Genomic DNA, 11,672 nt, shown 5'->3' with positions numbered 1-11,672 from the left:
GCCAATCATACCCAGCCACACTCCAGACATGGGCATCGATGATTAGAAGTAGCAACAGGTGTATCCAACCCCGCAGACCCAGCTTGTTCCGGCTGCCTGGACTGTTCAAACCAGAGCCCACAGGGGTGGTACCAGGTGCTAGTACTATGTTACCTGTACAACAAGGTATTCAAACAAAATAAAAGAAAACATTTTTTTCAAGAAGAATTACCGCTTCTTTTCTTTTTTTCTTTTTCAACAGTTTTGAATATATTTATTTACACACGGCATTTTTTAAAGAAAAGGGACAAAAAATAGTATTCAGGAAGTAAAAAATATAGGCCAAGCCAAACTACAATGGGAGCAGGAATAGGCACATTATGATCGTTACTATAAAATTACATTTTTACATGTGGTGTGCCTCGACACTACAGCAATGTACCATAACACTGTGGTCCAAAGCAGTAGTGCTTTAAGTGTTTCCAGCTGGTGTTTGCTGCTTGCTTCATAACCCCACTTCACAGCTAGGCTGTAATTTCACACTCCCTCCTGATGTAGTTAAATCATAGAACATTGATATTCTTGTGCTTACCAAACTATTCTTATACACAACTCTTTTTTACCACCATGAGCAGATTTAATTAATCAACAGCCATGTCTGATTCGAAGTCCGCCACAGGCTTTTGTTGCTCCCGGCTTACGCCATTAAGACTGACGAAAATACCATGGGTTGATTAGATCTTGCTTTGCGTATATTTTGTATAAACTACTACTTATGTTTTAAGCTGATAAAACGTAAAAATTTTCACCAATTACAAAATTTAATGTTACAATAGAGTGTGTGTCTTATGAACAAATAAAAGATATCAAGTACCTTAGAGTATTTTTCCCCCATTGGGGAACTAAGTTATAAACCTCAAGTATCTTTTACACACATTATTATACGCATTCCAAACGCGGCTTCTATTTCATTTTTTACGATATTTTTATTGACTATTTTAGAAAAATCTCAAAATGGTTTTGTACTTTTGTACAACAAAACTAATAAAAGTATTGGATGCATAATGCATATTAATAAGTTATGTATCTCCCATCTCCCATGAGCAACTATGAGATTTTAAAAAAACTACAAAACCGTAAAAGTGCATGAGGTTTAACACCAGTTGCCACGGAGAGATAAATCTTTAAAGGTTTTGTTTCTTCTAGAAACCAGCTCTTAAGCGATAGCACTAGAATTAGTGGACAGTGGATGACAAGTGTTATCTTATCACAAACTAAGCTCCAATTTCAGCATACTATTTTCTATATCGGTTGGAACCTCTAATGTTTTTAGACACAAATGGTCGATTTTTGGAGGATCAAAATGTACAAGTGTCTAGGACTGTTAGAAAATGTCTGGCCATAGTCACTTTATGGACCATCGTTGCAAGGTCTGCTTAAAAAACACATAATTAGAAGCTGAAAACCGTTATCCTTACCCATTCAAAAACAAATTAACGGACAAGTAAGCAGAACTACATATTCTAGAAAAGAAGCTGAGTTGCTGTTTTTTATATAACTGGTATCTACGTTTTAAAATGGCATTTTCGATGATAAATGGTGTACTATTTTTTATTGGCAAAGAACCTCAAAAGTAAAAATTCCAAATTCTTAAAGTGTAAATTACAAACCCACATAAAACACAATTGTGCAATGAAAAACAAAAGTTTGAAGTGTTATTTTTTGACGATGGAAGGATTGTGAAGGAAACAGGATTTTTCCGGACATTTGCCATTGTTCAGTGAAAACAAGAAATCAGTAACACTACGTTTTCGAGATCTGCAATCTGATCTCTTCTTCAGGTAAAGAACTAACCTATTACATAATTACAAACTTAGTTTGTACAAACAAGGTATTAGGTTAGTTCTTTACCTGAAGAAGAGATCAGATTGCAGATCTCGAAACGTAGTGTTACTGATTTCTTGTTTCACTGAACGATGGCAAATGTCCGGAAACATCCTGTTTCCTTCAAAACAAAAAGATGATTCAAACACATTTGATTAACCCAATGAGGTAGTTCGGTTATGGTAGTAGTTCAGTCTTTGCAGGCCTGGTGGCAGGGCGGCAGCAATTAAATGTGGTACAGTCTAGAGCTTTACCCTTGTAACATTTTTCTATTAGTGATAAAATTATAAAATTTAAATCTCAATGCCAAACGTAAACAGGATGTTTTGAAAAAATATAATACATTATATTGTTATATGAATTTTATCCCAATTTGCATTAAAAATACATGTTTTTTATCATATTTTAATTAAGTATTAATTGGATACAATTTTGTAGATATGTTGAAGGTTAAAGTGTTCTTTTAGTGTGCTTGATGTTTAATTGAATGTGAGTACTTATATTTTTATACCTTTTTGAGTAAATGCAGTGTTAATACACACATTTACGTACAAATCAAAACAAAATTATAAAAAATTAGCCATTAAATAACAAAGTTACGACATTTTATAATAACTTATACAAATTGCTAAAAATGGCATGGCAATTTTGAATACCGCTAATAAAAATAACATTGGCACTTGAATACCGCTAATTAAAAATAACATTGGCACTTGAATACCGCTAATAAAAATAACATTGGCACTTCTGACTAATACTGAAAAAAGTCTGGTACTGAAAGGGTTAAAAATGTTGTAAGAAAATACTTCCTTATGTATAAAAGTAATTTAAAATAAAACAAGACCAAAGAAAAATATTACTTTAATGAATTATTTATACCAATTATTCAACGCTTTATATGAATAAATATATAACACTTTGTCAACTTCAGAATCATGTTTCATTATTACATGCAATGTAAACAGACTGTTACACAATATAAAGAATGGTTTCAAAACAAATAAAACCAAGAATAAAAAGAATAATTAGACGGCCACCCTTAACAATTTAAAATATTTTGTGTTTGTTGTATCTAAATACTTAGATGAGACATTTTCAACATCATGTAGTAAACATTCAAAATTATACGATATGTGGTCAAACGCATCAGTCTCGGGCTGCATTGTGCAACCAGCGTGTGTATTTACCTCAATGGGTTAACCATGCGAAGGACAGCCAGTGAAGAAATAGCGCATACCTCAAACACCATGCAGCTAAAGGGAACACACAGCACAGGTAGGAATGGGCTTATGAATACCTGCAAGAAATGGTTCACCTATTTTCCTACAGTCATCCGCCAGTAAAATCTGACAGTCCCACTTGGGTGAAGAAACTGCTTGTTCCAGCCTTGTGTCCCCTCTCCGCTGGCTTCGTATGTCCACTTGCAGACCACCGAGCAGAGTGATCTGTGTCACAACAGTACAACAGTTGGAGATCAGGTTCTATAAGTTAGTCCACAAAGTAAGTTCCATTTGGTTATATAAAGAAACGTGTCCAAAAACAGAACAGATATTTATTGTACAAAAATCTACAATTCTTAAATTACTTTTCTTTTGTGCGTGTAGTCACATCCTGTGTGTAGTCTTTTTTAATCCTGAGGGACAAAGACGGTTTGTCCCCGCACTTAGTCCTAAAAAGACCTTTGCCCCTCCCTTACTTATATTTGTGTCCTCAGAATCTGAGACTTTTACAGAAGCCGATCAGATTTGACGGCTCCTATTCTCTGATGTCCTTGGGACTGAGGAGATATGTTCCAGGAATCTTTTCTGAATTTTTGATATGGCAGGACAATTTAACCAAATATGCTCCGCTGATTCCTCCTCTTCTCCGCTGAGTCTACATTTGTCAGTCTGGCTAAAGCCCACCCTCATAAGATGTTTCCTTAGGGGGCCATGTCCTGTCAACATACCTAATATCATTCTTACACCCTCCTTACTCTGATCTAGGAGAGATGCCCACCCTTTAGCATAAGGAGAGATAAACATTTTAGATTTGTCTTAATCCTGAGGCTCTATTCCAATTACAGTTTCTTATCCTCTTTTCCCAATCTTTTACAAGAGCTTTGCTGTTGGAGCTATCTCACAACCTGGCTCAGGCCCCACCATAATGGCACATGTCATAGTGTGGCACAATTTTTTGTATGCCTTCTTCATAAAAGGTTGCTGCCTGTCTTTATCAACCAGGTTGATGTTTTTTCTGCTCATCATCATCGTTGAGGTGTTGACCACCAAGGAAAGATTTCAGGTGTAGAGAAGAGATTGAAGGTCACTAGGAGCAAGATCCAGGCTGTACAGAGGATGGTCAAACACGTCCCAGCCTAATTCCTGTAGGAGTTTTTTTGTCCACAGTGTCAAGGTGAGGTCGGCCATTATTGTGGAAAAACATCAACACTTTTTGACAGTAATCCTCAGTGCTTGTTTCTTTATTGCGTGGTGCAATTTCTTAAGAGTCTTGCAGTAAACATCTGCATTGATTGTTTGGCCTCGTGGTAAGAAATCAATCAAAAAATGTCTTCTGTCTCAAAAACAGATTGCACATGACTGTTCAAGGTGTCAAGATTTACTTGGACTTGACCTTTACCTTATAAGTAAGCCTCCATTCCATCAATTGTCATTTAGTTTTCAGGGTGTCTTAAGATACCCAAGTTTCATCCCCTGTGACTATCAGAGAAAGAAAATCATCACCGTCTCATCATAGCATGTCAAAACTGAAGTGCACTGCCCAGTGCCCATCCATTGTTTTTTTGTGTTGTTCAGTAAGAATTTTGGGTACCCAATGTGAGCAAAAGTGTTTTGAAATTTCAGTTTTTCAGTAATTTTATAAATTAGTGATCGTGAGATTTGTACAAATTCCTCAGCAAAATTGCACTAATTGTAAACTTTCTCTTCAATTGTGTGAACCAGTCTATCAGTAACCAAAGACAGGCATCCACTTCGTTCTTCATTGGAGCACTTTATAACGTCCTTCATTGAACAATTTGATCCATCTTCTAACTATTCAATCACTCATAGCATTTTGTCCGTAAACTTCGCAGATTTGCAGAATTTCAATTGGTTTAGCTTTCTTTGAATTCAGAAAACAAGTCATATATCTGATTTCACAAGTGACAGCATTTTCCATTAACACTGACATAAAGAAGCATTTACAAAGATCATTACAAACATACATTACAAAGATCATTGTAAGTAGCCAATCTCAAAATTGTGTTGTTTCTTCTCCTTGAATCAGGAACTGCGATCGCAGTGGTGCCGCGGATAGAATTAGAAACAAAAACTTACTTTGTGGACAAACCTTTCTATATAGCTTTAAACAAATATATTCACTGGTGAGGCTTTACAGAAATATTAAGTTAGTTTTTCGAATAAAGAAATTTTTTCATATTTATTATAATTTTAATCCTGTTATAGATGTATGATTAGATTTCAATACATTAAAAAAATTCAAATAAAGTGGGGCAGATTTCTTTATTTGTGAAGTGGTAGTGTTAGTTTATTTATTTTCAGACTTTAATCATTATTACTTAACTACCAATACATAATTTTATTTACTTTTTAATATTAATAAATTGATATCAAGAACAGAGATAATTTTATATGACTATTTTAGTACCAAATATGTTGTTAAACACATAAAAAATGCCTATTTCCCTTAGATTTTCACAAAAATGCATAATTCATAGTTCTGCCAGGTTTTCAGCATTACAGATTAATTAAGGCATTCAACTTTATGGCTTTTAATTTTATCCAGTTCTAGAGTTTTTCTTTTGGTAACTTACTAACAAATTCAAAATGCCCACAGTATAAACAGATTTGCGTACTTCCTTTATCACTTTTTAACTTTAAATTTCATACCTCGATTCAGCCCCGGTGGATTTCCACGTGAGGAAATCTGGAAGGTCGTAGAAAGCATCCACATTCCTCCATGTCTCTGGTAAATTCTTTTTCAGCCACATCAGTTTCGGCACTTGCATCTCCAGTGATATCTTGCCTCCCACAGACTGCAACACTGGATGTCTCGTAGCGAGCGTTAACGGCCTCTGCCTCTTTGTCGGCACGATGGTCCATCCACAGTATTACATTCTGTTGAGTTTCTCCTGTTACAGATTATTTCCTTTGCATGAGTGTCTCTAACACAGAGTACAAGCATTGACTTATATATCCATACTAGTGATGTAAAAATTCCAGGAATTTATACATTGCCGGAAATATTCCCAAAATTAATAAGTTTCCTTCCGGGAATTTACGATTTCCTCTTAAAAGTATAGGTCAGTGGGCACCTATGCTAGTTATTTGATATCTTCACTATTTGTTCAGATCAGGTCTTCCAAAAAAAAGAAAAACACTTTATTGGCTATTATTAAATTGTGCTCAGTAAATGAGTGTAGGCTAGTTGTTATGTGTTAATAATTAGTTTTCATCATCATCATCTTCCATCGCATCATGTCCAAACTGATTTTCAGTTTCTTCCATGATTGAAATTTTTGCCATGGCATATAACAATCTTTGTTATTTGGCTTTATTAATGATCATTTAGAACCTATTGAGGTTTGAAAGCTGTTTTCAAGACAAAATAAAACCAATTTAAATGAGTTATTTCAGAAATTCCCTCGTTTTGGGAACTTATAAAGCCTTCAGGAAGTTTCCTGGAAATATTCCCATTTATAAATTTCCTTCCCACTGGAAATAATCCCAGCTCAACATCACTACACTACAGTAGTTTAACTTTAGTAGACCATGCAGCCTTGCAAGCTGTGGTTCCTAACCAAGAGAAATATTTGTGTGTTATCTGAGAAATGCAATGTTTCAAACAAACAGTTCATATTTGACAGATTTACTAATAATAAATTACTAATATCAGATTATAACCAAAATATAACAAACTGTAAATTTTACATACATGAATTTTAGAAAATTCCCACGAATAGACAAAAAGGCACGGACCTTAATTGCTACATGCGATACAAAGCTTCTGGCAAGAAAATGCACAAGTTTTTTGTATCCTACTTATGTCTAAATGGGCACAAGAGCTCTCATGGAGCGATGTTGTGACTCGTGCCGGACAGCCGATTATGAGAACTGGAAAGAATGTCGGAGGGTAAAATTATCAAGTCTAAACAGATCCCTGTGCTTGTGATCAGAGTAGGACAGCTGTTGTTCCCAAGAATTGTAAAGCAAACATTGAACATTAAAATTTAGACTCTAAACATTGCCGAGATATGATTGTTGTGTATAAACAGATTCTGTGTTAATTTCTGCAACAACCAGCGACAGCGGCTTTTGCAAATTCTTGCCATACTCCAGTGATTAAAATTCCACATTCTTGTACACATCATGTGGCAGCAGCTGCACAAATTCTCTTGCAACTTTAATTGCCAGTAAAAATATAGCTTAATAAGTTCTGCTCCAGCTATGACAGCATTCTGCACCCTTTTATCCAGTATTATAAAATGGGACCAAACAGTTCTAGATGTACCAGCATATGATCCCTGTATGCTTGACTGGGATGCACCATGTTTTACAGTGGAAAGTCTCAAGCTAAGAAAGTGTCTAACATTACATTTTAAAGAACAATAAAACTGAGTGAGCTAAAAATTAACATTTTTCTCTTGCTGTAATATCCCCTGTGCCCAAGTTATCCAAGCATTTCAGATATATCTTGTAGTGTTTACCTTGCTCTGAAATTGGCATGATCAAACTTCATCACCTCCATCACACAATAGGCATATGTCAGCTCCAAAAGATTTAAATCCTAAAATTTTGTCATTCAAGCAACTCAAAATTGTTTTCAATATATATGCAGTATGTGCGAACTAAAACCTAAAACAATAATAATAAATGGAGAAAACATACATTCTTACGCTATTTTTACAACATAAAAATACTTTACCACCAGGGCTGATTAGAGATTGGAGATCCAGTCTTGTCCAATGCCACCAGAGAACAAGTAGCATCAAACCCCACGCCTTTAACAGAATCTGCTGGAACTTCAGCTACCACCTCCTAAGGGTGACATAACAATTCATTCATATTGAAAATGGAGTATTATTTATTTTAGCTGTGTAAATAAATACCAAATCATAAAACAGTTTCTGACTTATAAAAGTGTGATCAGATTCCCAAGAACCATCATGGTTTTTGAAAAACTTTCAATATATACTAGTTATTTGCATGTAAAAAAGGGGGGAGGGGTGTGCATGGAAAATATAGTTCGGTATAAAAATTTTAAATTCCAAGATAGCCTAAATGTGACAAATTTAGTCTAGTTTCAGAATAATTATGTATGTATGACTCTTTGCACAAAAATTGAAAGTGCTACAAGAAGCGTGAGTTTCGTGATCAAAAACACATAAAATTTTTTTAATGTTTCTAAATTGTTATAAACTGTAAACCTAACTAAAGAATAAAGAATTTTATTTTCTTAAATTTCAACATTTAACAAAATGTACACTTTTATTTCAACATTTAATAATTCTCTTGTCAGGCTGACCATTATTTTATTACTTAACTTAGTAGTTTTGCTTGAAAACAGCCTTAACTATTACAATATACAGTATGTACATATTACAGTAGGTAAATATTGACACAAGAAGGAAATTTAAGAAAATCTAGGGCCTCTAAGGCAAGCCTGTTCAGAGGTTCCTTTACAGTACTTACAAAAAAAAAAACAATTAGCACTCAGAAAAAATTATTTTTTAAAGACTATATTTGGTACAATTTTATTTACAATAAACTAGAGAACACTATAATAATAAATATTGTGATCAAACCTAAGGTTTTTTATTTTTTTATGGTTGGTAGAAATATAAATTTTTGTAATTAAAAAATTAATCCAGATTTGAAAATTTGCACTTCAACCTCAGTGAAGTCCGTTACGTGTAAAGTGGTGTGGCGTACTTCTACGTTCTTGTAATTCAAGAAAAGGGATGAACGTTTGTACAAGATCTCATTCCTTTGCTAGAGAAAATACCAATAGCTTTTCTTGTGTTACCAGCTAAAGTATAAAAGCTATAAAGTATACTTGTTGGACTGAGATTTATATAGGATTCCGATCATTCTCTCAGACAACTAAGGCTTTAAATATTAATAAAACATGTTCCGATATTTAAAAAGTTAATCTCATTTTTTTTTATACTCACCAAATTACTTGTTTTATTTCAATAAATAGGATGAAGAGAACACAAAGTAATAAATAGCCACGTAAATTCCTGTTTGGAAAAAAATAATTTTTCTAAATTGTGTAGAAATACTCTCTTGATACTAAAACAGATATCGTAAGATTCAGAAGAGTTTAAAGTATGTAAAATTCCTTATCATAACACGATAATGGTTTATTACGCATTAAAGGATTTACTACCTACTGTACTATGATATGTTTTATAAGTGACAATTTCATTAATAATATACAATATTACAGGTATAGATAAAATGAATTATATAATGATCTAAGTAAGGGTGAGAGCAAGCTGTTATAAGTAGATCAGGTATTTAATACATTAAATATTAAAAGATGAGGGAACTTTTGCATTGCATTACCCTGATGACTTTGCAGCAGCTATTCCAGATGTCGTCAGATGATTGGTGGGTTAAAACCCGGTTTGAAGTTCCACGTCTGAATGGGATGAATGGCCATTTTGATAAGCTCTCCGTCAATAGTCACCAGAGCTGCTCGCACACTACCTGTTCCGACATCCACACCAACCACATATCTAGGTTCTGTGCAATCAGTCATTGATAGACTTGCCATCGCTCTGAAACAATTAAAAAAACTGAGGCAGTGGAAGTGGGGAAAATAAGGTAGTCAAAGTAAAGATCTAGATTTATCTTCCTGGCTCCACTACAAGAGTAAATATAAACCAATTTTGGTTTACAATCCAATTTATCAACATCAGACTCACTCAGATTAACTGATTTTGTACTAGCTTTTTGTACAAGGGATACAGCCTGTGGCCTGTTATGTCACCTATGAAAGCCTTCTGCGTACTTATTAATTATAAAGATGTATGGTTTTTACCGGGGAAACATGACAATGTAGCATAAGTTTTGATTATTGTTTGGGTATCTGCATTGTTGTACGGTCAAGCAGTACTAGTCAAGGTCGCTGTTAGATGTAGGCAGATAACGCCAAGCCAGTTTAGATTTTTAAAAAACACAGATGATACTCATAGTTGCCAGCAGTAGGTTGATTACCGCTTCCGCTGCAGTTGTGTCGCTTGCAGCAATTTATTTATGTGTCCCCATTTCTCGTGTTTCAGTAATTTTATATTTCATAATTTTAACATCTATGAGTGCTTAAGTGATCTGATTTTGAATTGAGGTAATATCTCGAGGAATTTTTTTCTTTTTTCTCCCCCAGTAGTGCAGAGTAACACAGAAGGCACCATTGAAACCCATATTTTTGGCAGTGGCATTTATGATCGGTATTTCCGTTACAAGTCATCTAACGTGATCTGATCATGGAAAATTGCCGATCATAAATGCCCTGGCCAGAAGTACTACCTTCGGTAGCCCCCACGGTGCCATCCCACCCTTCTGGAAAAACATTCCTTGAGATAGTACCCAAAATAAAATTCAGGTCATGTGAGTGCTTGTCAAGGTTATCTTCAACTTTTTATATTTATAATACGTACGCATGTGGCCTAATAACAAATAGTAGATAAGGACTTCGTAGTACACAATAATATTGTGTTGTATAGTGAAATTTGAATTAACCTGTTTATAAATTTATTAGTTTATCAGTCTATATTACATTGTAGCAAGTTAGTTAAATTTTTGTATACTAACATTCAACCATGGTAACAGGTTACAGGTATGTAATAACTCAACACACATGCTACTATAGTAACAGGTCACAGGTATGTAATAACTCAACACACATGCTACTATGGTAACAGGTCACAGATACGTAATAAAATCAACACACATGCTACTATAGTAACAGGTCACAGGTACGTAATAACTCAAACACACATGCTACTATAGTAACAGGTCACAGGTACGTTAATTAACTCAACACACATGCTACTATAGTAACAGGTCACAGGTACGTAATAACTCAACACACATGCTACTATGGTAATAGGTCACAGATACGTAATAAGTCAACACATACATGCTATGGTAACAGATCACAGGTACGTAATAACACATTATTTTTGTAACAGATATTAACAAATAACAGTATCTTCTGTCTCTACTGGCTATTACTCAAATACCACACACATGGTTGAACTTTGTTTCAATTACTTTCGAACAAATTGTATTATAGTGACACTATAATAGTTTTATATGTCAAAGAAAAGCAGGGTGGTGCCACCGAAACCCACACTGATGGCCAGTGACATTTCTGATCAGTATTTGCCCAACCTCCAAGCATATTGTAAGATTTAGGCCGTGATTTAAGATGGGGAAAGTACCGATCGGAAATGCCACAGTGGCACCTTCGGCACCATCCCGCACTGCTGAAAAAAAAGGAAAAACATCCCTCCAGATATTACCAAAAATTCAAGCTCAGATCACGTAAGCTTGTGAAGGTCATGTTTAACTCTGGTACTACTAGAAACATATTTACAATAACCTAATCCAAACCCATTCATATCACACTACAACAATGCATAGTGTAGTAATATTTCTATTGCTAATATATGCCACATTGCTTGCACAAAATGGCTTGGGCTGTTACTAGTTACCGAGTAACCCAAAACCAAAAAATCTTTATGAGAAAAAATCATTCAGCTCAGCTGTTAATGAAACAGAAATATCTCGGTATAGGTT

The 11,672-nt window shown here is 34.6% G+C and overlaps 1 pseudogene; it reads right to left on the bottom strand.

Annotated features, from left to right (window-relative positions):
* Window positions 1-11: 11 nt before the first annotated feature.
* On the bottom strand, window positions 12-9,660 carry LOC124374299 (annotated as a pseudogene).
* Window positions 9,661-11,672: the final 2,012 nt, after the last annotated feature.

Source organism: Homalodisca vitripennis, unplaced genomic scaffold (assembly GCF_021130785.1).
Source record: "Homalodisca vitripennis isolate AUS2020 unplaced genomic scaffold, UT_GWSS_2.1 ScUCBcl_7838;HRSCAF=15678, whole genome shotgun sequence".
Classification (NCBI taxonomy): Eukaryota; Metazoa; Arthropoda; class Insecta; order Hemiptera; family Cicadellidae; genus Homalodisca; species Homalodisca vitripennis.
Note: the sequence above shows the minus strand (reverse complement) of the source record. Positions and strands in the feature narration are given on the sequence as shown.